This window comes from Mirounga angustirostris, unplaced genomic scaffold (genome assembly GCF_029215605.1).
Source record: "Mirounga angustirostris isolate CCGP_5_RB_7025 unplaced genomic scaffold, mMirAng1.0.hap1 SCAF_4, whole genome shotgun sequence".
NCBI lineage: Eukaryota > Metazoa > Chordata > Mammalia > Carnivora > Phocidae > Mirounga > Mirounga angustirostris.
Genome location: NW_026991712.1, coordinates 175501126 through 175515241, shown reverse-complemented (window position 1 = coordinate 175515241; position 14116 = coordinate 175501126).

Below are 14116 nucleotides of genomic sequence, written 5' to 3'. Positions count from 1 at the left end.
GTGGGATTCCTCCTGTTCATGCTGCAAACCTCCTTGGCTCAGAGCCAGCTGCCTTCAGCTTACCTCCGCTTCCCAAGGCAAAGCGCCTTGCCTCAATGTGGTCAAATGTGGTGACACACGCTGTGTAGTTTTGCTATTTGCCCAGGTGGCTCTGGCTCAAGTGGCATGGCCGGTGCTTGTCCCCCTCGGAGCCTTAAGTGCCTACAACGTGCTGCCCTGTTCCCTTGCCTGCTCACCTGTAATGTCCCCTTCTGTGCCTGTGACACGTCATAGAACACCCGCTGCCGTTTTCCAGTAGCCAGTCACGTGGATGCTGTGGGAGTCCTGACTGTCAGCCGTCTTCAATCCACCAACAATTAGCAAACCACACCCTGGGGCTGTAGGACCATGTCTGTTTTCAAAGGAATGGCTTATTTGTCATTGGTGGCTACTGTTCTCTTAGAGGCCTTTAGCTCGTAAAAACTAATGAACCTGATGATATGACCAAATGATACTGTGTCTGCTCTTTTGTTCTCCAAAACCGATACCTGGCTTTCAAACTGGTGGTTCAGTGGTCTGTCTGCCTTGCTCCGTGTGCTCACATCTGTCTTGGTTTGGGATCCCCCCTCGGGTGACCCATCGTCCCTGTCTGCCTGGGACTGAGGTGCGGGGCAGTCTCAGGATGTGGGACTTTAACTTTTAAAATTGGAACAATCCTGGGAAAATCGGAACAAGTTGGTCACGGTGGTTCCCCCAGAAGCAGAGCTTGAGATAAGGATTCAGTGCAAAGAGTGTATTTGTGCAATCCCCGGAAACACCCTGAGGCAGGTGAGGAAGTAAAAGAGCAACACGAAGGACACCAGTAAAGGGAAGGTTACGGCTATGAGTGTGGACTTTCATCCCACTGGAAACCAGAGTAGATGCCCATCTCCAAGCTCACGGAGAAGGAATGAGGTGTGTGCTCCAGCTCCAGTCACTGGCTGAGGGTCACTCCTAAGAAATGGCACTCATTCCGTGGCACTTCTGGCCTCGGCCCGGGTGCCCCTGCTGGGCTCACTTCTGCAGGTAGAGAAAGCCACCAGTCGAGAAGTACAGGTATTGGTGGGTGTCCAGCCCATGTGCTCCAGGAACTGACCCAGCTGTGGGGGTACGGCAGGACCCTAATGCTCTGCACAGCTGCCTCCCACATTTCCGATTTCCCTCCAAAGCAATTAGTGGTCACAAAATACATTTACGTGGAAATCATCCCCAGCCGCCATTTTGTCTTGGAACCCACACAAACTGCCTCCAAAAGCAAACCTAAGTCATCTGGATATCCTTTAGCACCTTACCTTGTTTCCTCACATCGGTCATCCCTTTGCAGCCCTCAGGGAGAACAGGCGACTAAAACAGGAATTCCCAACAGGCCAAAAAACGTCGCTGTGATGTGCTAACAGCCCCTAATAGGAACCATCTGAGGAGTCAACAGGCTGAGACTGACAAGGCCAACAGAAATGCTGCACACAGGCGTGGCCCTCGTGGATGACTCTCAGCTGGGTAATGGGCCTTTGCTGAGCTAGACAAGCCCTTTCTCTGACCTCCCACCACAGGTCTAGGCTGCGGGGGGACCTGAAGTTCTTTTAGCACCTCACTGACCTATGAGCAGGCACGACCTCCATCTTTATAAGAAACCTGCTGCTTTCTTTTCTTCTCCAGTTGCGCATTTTGTAAAAGCCACTTTGTGTGTATGTGTGTGTGCGTGTGTGTACATGTGCATGGTGTGTGTGTCTGTGTGTGTGTGTGTGTATGTGTGTCCTGCTAGGGCGGCAATAAGGATCTCCTAGCCCCTCGTGCTATGAAAAACATACTCAGGAAAGCAGAGACTCAGTACCCTTGGATTCTCTCCAGGAACTCTGCAGAAGGAGAGAAGAAGGGAGCCCAAGGTTCAGGTCCTGGCTCTCCTGGGTTCTCTGTCCTGTGGTTGCCAGTTCCCTCCAAGGCACTGTTGGCGTCCTGAGAAACCTGAGCTCCCTTAGGCTTCATTAATCTTTATCTCTGTCTGAAATGGGAGAAAACAGTATGTTGACTCCTAGCCTAGCTCTGCCAAGCTCTCTCGTTCTGCCCTCCAGCAGCAGCTACCCTCCTTCTCGTAGGAGCATCACTTAGAATCTCCCAATGATGAATCCCTTCTGGAAGCATCCAGACCACTCACCTGAAGTCTAGCCACCCCAGATCCAGGGTTGGAGAAAGAAAGGGACACATCCTCTTCGATATAATGAGACATAGGTCATCCGTTGGGAGAAGGTCCCCTCCTAGCCTGGGGGGAGGCGGGGCCCTGGATACTCAGAGCTCCTGAGCCTCCAGTAAGCTCTGGGCTGGGTGGGGCTGTTGTCTATGGTGGCTCCTTCTGCCACTCCAAGTAGATCTTAAGCTCCAAGATCTTGCAGGTTGCAGATATGGACCCTCTCAGGTACTGACCCAGTTCCCGCCTATCTTTCACTCCTGACCGCAGAATCTGGGGCTTCCACAGAGCCGGAATGCGGGGCTGTTCGCACAAATGCTTTGGCACGCAGAGCCTGCGGTGCTGTCTGATGCCTTCCAGCAGAGGGCGCTGTGGGCGTGCACTGCCTTCCAGGCCCGGGCCTGCAGAGACGTTTCGGGGAAAGAGGAGCGCAGCGGCAGGGATGAAGGGAGGCTTCAGAAGCTATTCCTGTCCCCTGTCAACAGCCTTTTTTCCCTGCTAAAAATGGGTGATTCGTGATGGCTAGGAAGCCCACTGAAAGGCTGTGCCGGTCACGTACTCACCCGTGAGTCCAGGCACTGGACTAGCTCCCCTGGAACTGGAAAGGAGGCGCCTACTTGGGCCTTCCCTGCCCTGCCCACTCCTCCTCCTGGCCACCCTATTAGTACCCCTCCTTCTCCAGACTCCGTGAGAGCCCTCCTCCTTCAGGAAGCCTTCCCAGGCCTCCTCCCAGCAGCAGCTTCTTACGGGATATTTACTAGTGTCTACATATGTGTGTTCTATCTCCCCCATCAGACTGGGAGCTCCCAGCCATACTTGCTGGTCTCTCCCAGGGCAGGATTGTGTAGCTCAGTGTGCAGCCCACCTCCTCCAGGAAGCCCTCCCTGACCTGATCAGACCGGAGGCTCTTCAGGGGCACAGATCTTATCTCCTCCATCTGACCAGGGGTTTTCCAAATGGGGCTCGGTCTCCTCCATCAGACTGTGTGCTCTCTGAGGCAACTCTTGTGCAGCTCCGGTGGCACCTGTCTCAGGACCCTGTGGGGAGACAATACTCAGTCTGAAGACGGCCCTCCTCCCCCGCCCCCACGGGGAGATCTGAGATGCCCCCAAGTCCCCTGAGCTTTGCACACTGGGCGGGAGAAAGAAGGGTTGGATCAGAGGAAAGATCACCACTCCGGGAAAGAACAGAAAGCGGGCAGGCGAGACTCGAGAGGGATTGAAGACACCAGACCCCCTGTTTGCATCACACGCTGGCCCTGGCTCTGCAGGTCCCCCCATTCCACACGGGCCACCACCCAGGATGTGGCCCTCGCCAACGCCTGTCTCAAGCACGGGCAGTCCATGAGTGAACTGTGGCTGGTGCCCCCTAGTGACCGGGGCCACGCAATGACCCAACAGCTTCGGCCTGGGCGGCCGGAGGGCTGTGTAGCAAAGGACCACAGAGCAGGAAATGCCATGTCTCCTGTTCTGGAGGCTAGAAGTCCAAGAGCAAGGTGTGGGCAGGGTTGGTTCCTTCTGAGCACTTCAAGGAAAGGGTCTGGTCCCCTCTCCCAGCTGCTGGGGCTTCCCGGGTTTGTGGCAGCAGACCCCACCCCAGTTTTCACATGGCCTTGGCTCTGGGACGCAACTGTCTCCAAATTCCCCCTTTATCCAAGGACCCCAGGCATATTGGATCAGGGCCCACCACAATGACCTCATTTTAACTTGATCACTTCTGGAAAGATCCTATCTCCAAATATGGTCACGTTCTGAGTCCTAGGGGTTCAGAGTTCAACACAGGAATTTGGGAGTGAGGGGCACAACTGCGCCCATAATGCTGCACTCGTGGGGCTGATGTTCTCACGGAGACAGACAAGAAACAAAATCAAGGAAACATACATTAAGGCAAAAGGCAGAAAAATGAAGCAATGTTAGGGGAAAGGGAGTGTTAGGGTGGGGAGGATGCTGCTTTCCTCGGGCTGGTAGAGACAACCTTCCGACAGGTGACAGAGGAACACAGGCTGGATTCCAAGTGTCCCCCAAGCAAGCTGTTCATGTCCTTGCCATGTTTTCTCTGCCAAGTTGGATGTTTACCAAGAGCTCAGCATGCAGCCCACCTCCTCCAGGAAGCCTTCCTTGACCTGTACCCCCAGGGCCGACTGGACCTCTCCCACAGTCCTTTGTCCTCCAGGTAATGGCTGTTACCAGCACTTCTAGGTGGTATTTCAGGGCTGTGTGTCTCCCCCATCAGACTACAAGCAACCTGAGAGCAGAGACCGGGCTTCTGCAGTGCCTGAAACCTCCTAGATGCTCAGTACATGTAGGCTGAAGTGCACACTTAGAGGGTGAGCCAGTCCTCCTCTCTTTAATAAAAATAATCAGAAGTTTTAAATTGGGGAGTCCTAAATGTCAGCCATTTTCTAAGGTCTTTCCATTGATGCCTCTCATGGGCTCCTCACAACTCTATGAAGTAGCTTTTTGGTGTTTCCGATGAGAAAACCCCAGTTCACAGACATTAATTAATCTGCTCAAGGTCCCCCAGCTAGAAACAGGTGGGGAAGGATCCAAACCCATGTCCGCCCAACCCTAGGGCCAGGTCTCTCTCCTTCAACACACTGCCCCACTAGTTCACTCACCCCACATCTCCTGGGTGCCGGCTCCCACCAGGCCAGGGCAGCTGGGCCACGCAGGGGCAGGGAACATTTGATACCAAGCTTTTCATTTTCTCCTCCTCTGCCGAGCTCAGCTGCTGGGGCCGCAGGTTCACTGCCCCCTTGCCGCCTAAGTCCCCTCCTCCCCTCCCCACCCCACCCCCCAGGAGGCAAGTACAGCTCCACTCTTCCTGTCCCTCCCCAGAAGGCAGCGGAGGACCAGGAGGCTCCAGGCACAGGAGAATGGGTAACAAATGCTCCTCCTGCATAGCACATGCTGTTCCTGGGGGCCAGAGAGCTTTGCCTCTTCTCTGCTATTTGTCCCCATCACCCCCTCTACTCCTGCCCCAAGGAAGGGAAGCAGCAGATGGGCCCTGACCCACCCGACCCAGGTCCCAGCTGCTCCTCCTACTGGGCAGTTCCGAGCTATCAGAGCTAGAAAGGGTGCTCAGAAATCTCCAAATGTCTACCCTGCCCCATTCCACAGATGAAAATATTGAGGCCCAGGAAGCGATGCGGCCTGGACCCAGGTCACTCAGGTCCCCCCAGGCCTGCCCTTGTTGGGTCTAAAGATCCTACATTACAGCTACTCTAAGGGGAGGTCTTCGGGAAGGCCCTTGTCAGGTGTGTGGGTGAGGATGGTTCCCACAAGCTAGATACTTAGGCAGCGAAACTGAGTCCTAGGGCAGCAGAGAGTACAGCAGAGGGCACGAGGTGACGGGGAGCAGAGCTGGAAAGAAGGCTGGGCACACAGAAAATGAATCTTGCTGCCCTCCCCACTTTGTAGTAAAACCCAGCTGCCCTGATGCTGAAATAAGGAGATAGGGCAGGCACCGTCCACAGCCCCCTCGCCAATGGTCCCTCCATGAAAGCCCAGGTCATTCCAGCACACAGACTCTGGGCCTCAGATTCCCCATCTGGGGAATGAGGGAGGAGGGCTGGATAACTCCCCGGTGGTGCCTTTACCATCCTGGTTCCAGACTTCAGAACATTCCAGAACATCCATGGGTGGGGGATGCCCATGAGGTTGTGTCAGCTCTCCTGGAGACAAGGACTCTTCCCTTGGGCCACAAGGCCCCTGCATGCAGGTGGCAGCGTCCTGCATGGCCACAGCTGGTCCAGGGGTGGAGACATGAGCTCTGGAAGCCTGGGAACCTGCAGAGTAACCACCGACCCCACAGATCCACTGGATGCCGTTCCAGAAAGCTCCGCGGTCAGCACAACACTGTCCCTCAGGGCCAGAGGCCTGGTGAAATTACAACCACCATCAATGAGAGGTTTGGCCCTGAGTGGTGGAAAATGCGAGTTTCTGGGCTACTCCATCCAGCGTTGGCCTGTCACCATCCCTCCCTCAGCGCTGTTCACAGGAAGAAATGTGCTTGGCCCCGTGCCCCTCAGAGGGGGACCCACGGGGCTGCTAGGATGCCTGCCTGAAGTCAGCCTTTACAAGGTGCTGGGGGGGGGGGAGGGGGGAGGGCTAGGGGGCAGGGCAGGGTTCCCTGGGTTTTCTTAAGCTGCAGTTCCCAGGCAGGAGAGAACTTTCTGGGTGACACCAACAAGGCCTGGGAATGGGCAGACACTGTACCCACCGTACCAGTAATAAAATTAAATGAATCAATGTCCCCAAGCTGGCCCCTCCCGCAAGGAAGACGGCCGCCTGGGAGGCGCTGTGCTAATGGGGGGGGGGGGGGTCCCAGGCAAGGGGAAGGTCAGAGCGCCAGCGCCCTCTCCCGGCTGTCTCTGCAGCCTCCACGTCGCCTCGGTTCTTCCCCAGCTGTATTTGCCATCCCTCTTCATCTGCTTCTAGCTCCCAACTGTCGCCCACCTCTGCCTTGTCTCTTCTCTCCAGGGGCGCCCAGCCGGGGTCTCTCTCAGTCTATTTTACCCGCTCCCCTCCCCTCTCCGTCCAGCACCTCCCCCCCAGCCCCCCCGCCCCCCCCCCCCTCCCCGCGCGTCCTGCCTCCAAACCCGGCGAAGCCACATCTGTCCTTAACCTAAAACCCTGCCAATTAAACCGCTCCCTCCGGCTCCGGCGGCTGCTGCTGACGTCGGGAGAACCAGGCGAGGCGAAGCCGCCGCCTACGCGGTGGGGTGGGGGGAGGCGACGGCCCCCTCCCGGGGCCCCGCGGTGGTCCGTCCGTCCGCCCACTGCCGGGCGAGCCGCGCGAGGCCCAAGCGTCGTGCGTCCAAAACTCACTCCCGCCAGGCCTCGCGCTCGGGGTCCCCCACCCACTCCAAGACCCCCCACCTGGGTCCCCTGCACCGCCCCTCCGTCCTGAGATCCCCGATCCGTTCCAAGACCCCCACCTGAGTCCCCCTGCACGGCCCCTCGCTCTCCGGGTCCCTCACCTGCTAGAAGACACCCCCCCCCCCCCGTCTTCCCTGCACCGTCCCTTGCGCTCAGGGTCCCCCACCCGCTCCAAGACTCCGCATTGCGCTCCAGGCGAGAGCTCCGCGACCCCCGGCCCGCGCTCCTGTGTCCCACCTCTCGATGGCGCGCTCCCAGCACCCTCTGCGCTGCGCACTGGCCTCTCTCCGCGCCCGGACCCCGCGGTCGCCCGCACCCCGCGGTCACCCGCACTCCCAGCACCCTCCGCGCGCTCGGGCCTCGGTTTCCCCGCTCCGAGCCACGCTGGCTCCGCTGCCAGGAAGGCGTCGCCGCCGTGGGAACCCGGAGGGGGCACATTAAGAACAATTAGCCCACGCACAGCTGGCAGCGATACCTTAATAAATAATAGTCTGGCCCGCATGTAAATAAATATTGGAGCGCATTATGCGGGCAGGAGGCGCAGCCCTTTGGCCCATAAGCTGCTTCCAAGACGTCGGGAGATTGGCTGGCGCCTCTGCTGCAGGAGATCCCGGCACCCCTGGGGCCTCACCCCCTGCGGCGCTGGGCAGGGAGGGGTGGAGGCCGAGGCCCAGGAAAGGAGGCCAGGGAGAGAGACGCGGAGGAAGACACAAAAAGCCCTGAGGAGAGAGAAAAAGAGAGTGGGGGACAGGGAAGGACAGGGATAAATCCGAAGAGGGGAGAGCGGGCTTCCACAATCATGCCCCAGCCAGACCTGTCTCCTCTGAATCCCAGACTAGCACGTCTCTCTGATAACCAAGACCTTAACACGTCCCCATCCGAGCACCTGCCCTCCTCAGAAACCTGATTCACCCTTGTCTTTCCCATTTGCTAAGTGGCAACTCCCTCCTTCCAGTTGTTGAGACCAAAATCCTGGATGTCATCCTTGATGCCTCTCTCCCCTCCTAGTAGGGAATCCTGTCCGCTCTACCTTGAAAATATTTCTGGAATCCTCCCACTCCTCCCAGCTACCGGGCCAAGCCCCCACCATTTCCCATCTGGATTGTTGCAACTGCCCCTGCTCACTGGGCTCCCCCCACCCCTGCCCCCATGTCTTTCTGTGGACAGAGACACAAAAACACTAGCCAGAGGAGGCCGCTCCTCTGCTCAAATGTTTGATTCAGAGGAAAACTGACATCCTTAAATGGCTCACCAGGCGCCAGCAATCTTCCCTCCACTGCTCCCTTTTGGTGCTGACCTCCTCCCCCACCCCCACCTCCACTCTGCCCCAGCCACCACCCCCTCCTCAGCTGTGGCTCTTCCCACCTCAGAGTTTTCACACTAGCTGCTCCCTCTTCCTTGAACATTCTCTCCCCACATATCATCACAGGTTAACCCATCACCTCCTTCAAGTCTTTGTTCAAGTGTGCCACTCCCCGTGAGACCAACCCTGGCCATCCCATTAAAACTATGACTTTCTCTAACCCCTCCCTCGTCTTCATCCTCATCACTCTGCCTTCTATTCCTTCGCAGCGCTCAACCTCTTCTAAGAGCATAACTTACCCATTTTCTTCTTTGTCTCTCTCTCTCCCCCAAATAGACGCTAAATCCCATGAAAGCATGGCTTTTGTCCCCTGCTCCCAACACTGCTGTAACTTTAGTACCTAGAGTAATGTCAAGAGCATAAAAGAGTCTCAAAAATATTTGAAGGAAGGGAAGAGGAGAGGGTGGTTGGTTGGAGAAAAGGAAGAGGAAAAGAGGAGGGAACAGCATGGGCAGATGCAGGGTGGCTTGGGCAAGCATTAACAGGGTGGGGAGCGTGTGGCCTGGCTGGAGCTTGGAGTGGCCCTGGGACTGTCATATGTGAGCAACTCCTCACCAGCGGGGTGCCCAGGCTGCAGGAGCACCCGGTGGGGGATGCAGCAGCCCCGTCTCAGGCCAGCACCCCCCAACCCCTGGGCAGGGAACACCAGGCCATCCTCAGGCCCCAGCTGGGTGTTGGACCCCAGGGCCGCGGGTGGTGCTGCATGGGTAGGCCCCTGGTAACGGCCACCATAATTACTGGTTGTATGCGATTAGGGGATAATTATGCTTAATAAGTCCAAAAGTAATTACCATGCAGGCTGCTTGCTGCTTTGGAAAACAGAGGCCCCTGGTGAGCAGGAGCCAGGGAATTGAGAAGGGGGAGAGTGGGCTTCACAGAACATCAGAGGCACTGGTTCGTTTCTCCAGCAGATGCCTGAATCCTCTCGGTGGTATCCCCACCAGGGGTTGCTCACCTCTGGTGATAAGGCAGCTCCTTCCGTCATTGGACGTCCACACACACAATTTCGGCTACTTCTGGCCGTACCATCACCTCTTTGCTCTCACGGAGCATCTTAGCATATGCACAGACAGATCAATACGCATTGCCACTGGCTCTGTGACTCACAACATCACTAAGGTAGTGTGTCCCATTAGTCCCACCACCCAGGTGAATAAACGGAGTCTCGCAGAGGTCAAGCTCATAGCAACAGAGAACAGCAGAGCCTGGGTTCACATTTCAGTCTCTCTGATGCCAAAATCTATATTTCCAACACCTAAGCACTGCGGCTTCTCCCTGGGGCCACACAGAGCCAATCTAATCCACCTTCCTAGAAACTAACCCAGGTCCCCAGGAGTCTAGTCTTTTTTACTCTAGACAGACGCAGCAGTTGGACTCCGCACCATGCCCAGGAGGCCATGTGGTGCAATGAAAAGGACACCAGTTTCTTTCCGTTGCTTCTGCTGCCAACTAACCCTGTGGCCCTGAGCGAGTCTCTGGATCCCCTTGCGCCTCCATGTTCTCATCTGTCCAAACAAGGTAAAGGGGCCCCCAGTTTGTGACTTTTGATTTTTCTCCCCTCCGCCCAACCCTAAGACCTGAGCAGCTCCAGGCCCACACTGGCCCAAGGCTTCCACACCCGGGCCTGGGAAAACTCAATGACCTTCTCCAACCCCTGGGACAGCTTCCTTTCTTCCTCTGGACTGGACTTGCCCTTAGAGCAAGACAATGACCAATACTCTGAGGGGACAGTGACCAATACTCTGCCTGGACACACAACCCTGCTCTTCCATGACCCCAAACATGTACTTTCAACTTCATTCTTAGAACTTGATTTCCAGGGGAGGGGGAGAGAAGTGGAAGTGTGTAGACCACCAAGAATATTGCATTAACGTGCAAATGCCCTCCTTAAGTTTGCTGCCATTATCTGGGTAGAGATTAATTTGTATGATAGAAAAACTCATGATGACTTGAAGGATGACACCTTGATGTCCATTCCCTCCCATATCTCTACACCAACCCTGCTAAGGCATGGACAGAGCTGTCCATATGTCACACTTCAGGCAATTGAGGCCCAGGAAGTGAAAGCAACTTGTCCAAGATCACATGGCAACAAAAGCAGAACCAGACTTTGAACCCAGGCCTGACTCCGAGCCTGTAATTGTGATCACTACTCTATACCTCCTCACAGCCTCAAAGCCTGCCACTCTGGCATCCGCGAAGTTAGAGGTGATGAGAGCTTCAAGGGTCAGATCCGCCCTCTCCCATAGCATTAGAGCCCAAGGGGGTCATCAGAGGCTGGGGAAGCTGTCTGGCCCCATCCTGCTGGCATCTCTCTTGGTGCGACCGTTTCTCCACTGAGGATGGTCCTCAGGGTCCCAGAGGGAAAGAGAAGTATCTGAAAGAGTAAATACCACACTAGAGGCATCTCACTGATGCCTGGAGCATTGCAACATGGGGACAGAGAACACAGAAACATAATTAAATCCGCTCTAGCGCCCTAAATTGCCAGGCCTGCAGGCCGAGGGAAAGAATGGAGTGGACTTCAGAGCACCACATATATGGACTCAGGAGGGTATATGCACCCTCAAGCTCCAAGTGGGGGAAAAAAATGGCTACACTGTAAACATAATAGAACTGCCAACCCCCCATAAAATCTGCTCCATTAATATAAAACATACAAAATGATTTATTTTTTTCTGTGAGAGTATCAAAATTACAAATTGTTTTCAGAAAATAATATCACTGAAAAACATTGATCCATGGGAGAAGCAGGCTAGGGTTGGGGTACACAAATGCTCCCTAAGGTACAGGGGTCCCAAACCACCCCTCAGAAGATTTCTAAACATGAGGAGGCTGGCTCCTGACCCCAGGAGATTTTGACTGAGCAGATAAGGTGCAAGGCCTGGGAATCACAGTATTGGTGGATTCTCCCCCAAGAGATTCTGCAGCCATTCTTCCAGCTGGGTCTGGGGCTGAGGGACCACCACCCAGGGGCCAGACACGTTTCAGCACCAGGGACAGGGGCACACGCACAGGCTCTCTCAAAAGTGCCTGGTCACTCAGCCCGTGCAGGAAGTTTAGCTCTTTTACTCTTAGTCTTTTCAGTGGGGAGAGAAGAGTGGGAACTTCTTACCTCCTCCTTCTTCTTGGTTGGGAGGAAAGCATATGTTCTTCGTGGCCACGGTGGCCCAAGCCTTGCAGGACATGAAAAGCCAATGGGGAGCATCGGCGGAGACTCCCACCAGTCTCAAAGATGAGGGACGCCTCCTCCCCCCAAAATAGGACTTCCTGCTTTTACTTGGCATTGAGGGAGAAGCAAGGAAGGAAGTGGAAGAGTCCTGGACTGAGGGGTCCTGTGAATCAGTCTTGAGTCTCTCCCTTGGGCAAGCCACTTCCTTGCTTGGGGCCTGACCGCACCATTTCCTGGGCTCTGTGGCTGGCAGAGTAAAGCTGGGGTTTGACCCGATCTTTTTGTTGACTCAGATAATGCTTTCTACCTCTACCTCACTCACCATGGTCTCCAAACAGTGAATAATCCCAAGCCAGCATTTCTCAAACTGTGACCCTCCAAAGTGGGCGTGTCCCAAGAGATAGGTGTTTTGTGCCTCCAAAGAAGGAAGGGGAAAATACTACAGTCAAAACAAGTTTGAGAATTATGAAGGTAAACAAAGTTGAACAGATCTCTCTGCTGTAGGACTTCCGGGCCCTCTGATGCGCTGTTGTGTGTTAATTATTTCCAAGATGGTGGGCAAGAAGTACTCAGTGTTTCTCAAACGTCCTTCCCTGGAACACCTATAGGAACAGCTAATGGTTTTATAAATACACACACTACATATATAGCCCTTCTCATAAGCCAGGAGCTATTCTAAGATCTTCCCATTTTAGGGCACTTAATCTTCACAACCACCCATGAAGCAGATACATTATTACCATTTTGCAGAAAGAGAAACTGAGGCACAGAGGGATGACATACTTGCCCAAGGTCACGTGGCTGGTTTGCTCCAAAGGCTGCACTATAGCTGCGTCACTGGACCACAGCCCCCACCTGGAGGACCTGGAGTTCACAGGCCACAGTCTGGGAAATGCTGTCCCAGGTGCATGTCTATTTAGCCTCGGATTTTAGCGATAGATTTTCCTTTTCACTTTTGTTTGCTCTGGGCTGCTGTTTAGATCCCCTGAGCAAACAGTGGCAGGCCCAGGTGATGACTAGGAGGCAAGAAGAGCCTACGCGGTTGAATGTATGTGTGTCTATGTGTGTATGTGTAAAGTTCAGGTTGGCTTTGCTGTAGGGGGGCTGAGGACTGCTGCATTTCCAGTCACCTGGTGGGGAACAGGAGACAGGAGAGAAAGGAGGGAGAGGAGAGGGAGAGAGGGGCAGGGGAGGAAGAAGGAAGGGGAAGAGAGAAGGAAGAAAGCAAGGGCAGAGGGTGGCAGGGACAGACTGGGGAAGAGGGAGGTAGGCAAGGAGCAGGGAATGGAGGGGAGCAGAGGGATAACTGAGGATAGCAGGAAGTTGTGGACCACCTCCCCTCAGTCCCTGGGCCCTGGAGTCTTCTGGCCCACCTTCTTCTTAGGGCCTCGCTTGTCCCCATCCTCCCCTGTGACAGCACCTCCCTCTTCTGCAGCCTCAGCCCAGGTAACCCCTCCCCTCCCCCATGCATAAGGGCTCTGGGGACACCTGGGGAGCAGGATTTGGAGCTCATCCTGCCTTGTGAGTCCCGGGACTGTGTCTTGGGAGCCCCTCCATCCCTGGAACCCCATTCTGGGCCTACCCCTCTCTCAGGGCACTTTTCTGTGTTGTTTCTCCAGAACAAACCAACACCTGTCACTCACCAGCACTTCTCTTCCCTCCCCGGAACTTCAAAAGGGCCTGACACGGTTTCTCTCCAGTGGCCCTTCCTTGCTTATGTGGCTCATCTGCTCCAGGACTCAGCTGTGTCTCTCATTTTCTGGTCTTAAAAAAAAAGAAAAAAATCTGAAACATGGATCCTGCTTCTCTTTCCGCGGGTAACATCAACACCAAATTGGAATATCACTGGTGACGGTCCCTGCTCCAGGCCCAGCCCTGGGACTTCCTTGAGGGCATTAGGGGTGATGTCATCCCTCAGGCCTGAGACACCAGTGGACTCTGGCCCCATCCAGGTCAGGCCGCACCCAGCCTTAGGTCTCTCACAGCCCAAGCCCCACTCCCAGCCCCTCTGGGAGAACATTTGGGGCCAACGTTACCATGGTAACCATGATACCAGCGGTTGTTATTCACTATGCTCAGGGTGTAGAATTATATGGCCTGGAATCAAAAAATGAGAAGCATCTAGCATCATGGGAAGAACAACAGACTGGGCTTGCCTCTGGCTGCAGCAAAGTTACTATCAGGCAGAGTGACCCCCAAGTTACCTGTCCTTGCTGGGACCCCACCTGTCACACACACACACACCTATGTGAATATGGGGAGGGATGGATGGGATGATCCCAAAGATCTCTGAATTGGTAGATGCCTCCAGTAACTAAGTGACTACATGAAGGTCTCCCCAAACAACTACCCACCAGCTCCACAGAGAGGATTGAGAAACAAAGGGGAATCATCAAACCTCTGTTTTAGGTCTCACTCCCATGGCCGGAAATCAGGGACACATTAGTCCAAAGGAAGCCAGCCTCCCTCATGAGTTGGTCTCCCTTGGAAAGAAACCACCC